General features: G+C 37.6%; 1 long non-coding RNA gene across 1 annotated transcript in view; it reads right to left on the bottom strand.

Annotated features, from left to right (window-relative positions):
- The window catches only part of LOC109365611, a 5,554-nt gene extending 4,886 nt beyond the window's left edge, over positions 1–668 (bottom strand). The window contains exon 1 of the long non-coding RNA XR_004158761.1: positions 481–668. This is a non-coding gene — a long non-coding RNA (uncharacterized LOC109365611). The remainder of the gene's footprint in view (positions 1–480) is intronic.
- Between the last annotated feature and the right edge of the window lie 469 nt (positions 669–1,137).

Here is a 1,137-nt window from a genome sequence, read left to right on the forward strand (position 1 = left end):
TTTTTAATTCCCCTGAGAGAATAATCAAATACTTGAACAGGCTGCCAATAGGAATTGTGGAGTCTCCATCCCTGGAGAAGGTCCTGGACAACCTGTTCCAGCTGCCCAATCCCGAGCAGGAGGGGTTGAACTAGATGATCTCAAGAAGTCCCTTGTAACATTAACAATTATTTGATTCTATAGTCTCTGGTATTCTAATTAATAAAAGTAGCATATAAAAGAACTGAGTTGACAGTAAATAATGAACTGCCATCTAATTTTTAGCAGAAAGAGAATTGTCTGTGCCAAAGGAGACTAACAGGAAATTGTCACTGACATATTTTGTAGTGCACACAAGACTAGTGCTGTCACTTTACAGCACAGGGAAACAATACAACTTCAGTTCCATTTAACTTTAATCCAGCATAACTGAAATATTACACTAATTGCAATAATCACAGTAATTGCAACTGTAATTCATTATGAAAATTGTCTATATACCTGTGCCACTCAAGTTCTTCCTCACCAGACATATCCTCATTTAACCTATCAGTCGCTGTTCTTCATTGCTCCAACAAATAATGCAATCCAGAGTTCCTCAGTTGGTCCATACACTCTTTTCTGCTGCATCTGTCTCCACCTGAAGAACAGAAAGGGACTCCAAGCACAAAGGAGTTCATAAAAGTAATGGTCACCTAAATAAAAAGAATAATGCTGTTAGTTTCTTGCAAGATAGAAGAATGCCAAGCAGAGAAATGAAATGTCTTTCCATTTGAAATAGAGTAGGACTCATGCTTTTATTGACAGTGAAAGTGCTCATAGCGATACCACACAGAGTGACACAAAGAATGTAATTTATGCATCGCAGGCACCTCATTTTAGAGCAGATTAATCCATGTGATACTAGCATATCTTCATACTTAACCACTTATACAACTTGTCTGGTGGCAAGTACACATTCTGTTCAAACACAGTGGTCTAATTTGAGAACACAGACTAATGCATTCAGAGCTACATTTATGAACTAGTCAGCTCTTCTGAATTCAAGACCAGCTTGAATTACACAAACCAGGACAGCAGTCAATAAAGTAAGAATGTTCAGAGAAATCCAGTTCTGAGTTTTGTACTAGTCCCAATTATTTCTCAGCCTGATTAATC

The sequence above is a fragment of the Meleagris gallopavo genome, chromosome 1 (assembly GCF_000146605.3).
Source record: "Meleagris gallopavo isolate NT-WF06-2002-E0010 breed Aviagen turkey brand Nicholas breeding stock chromosome 1, Turkey_5.1, whole genome shotgun sequence".
Lineage (NCBI taxonomy): Eukaryota > Metazoa > Chordata > Aves > Galliformes > Phasianidae > Meleagris > Meleagris gallopavo.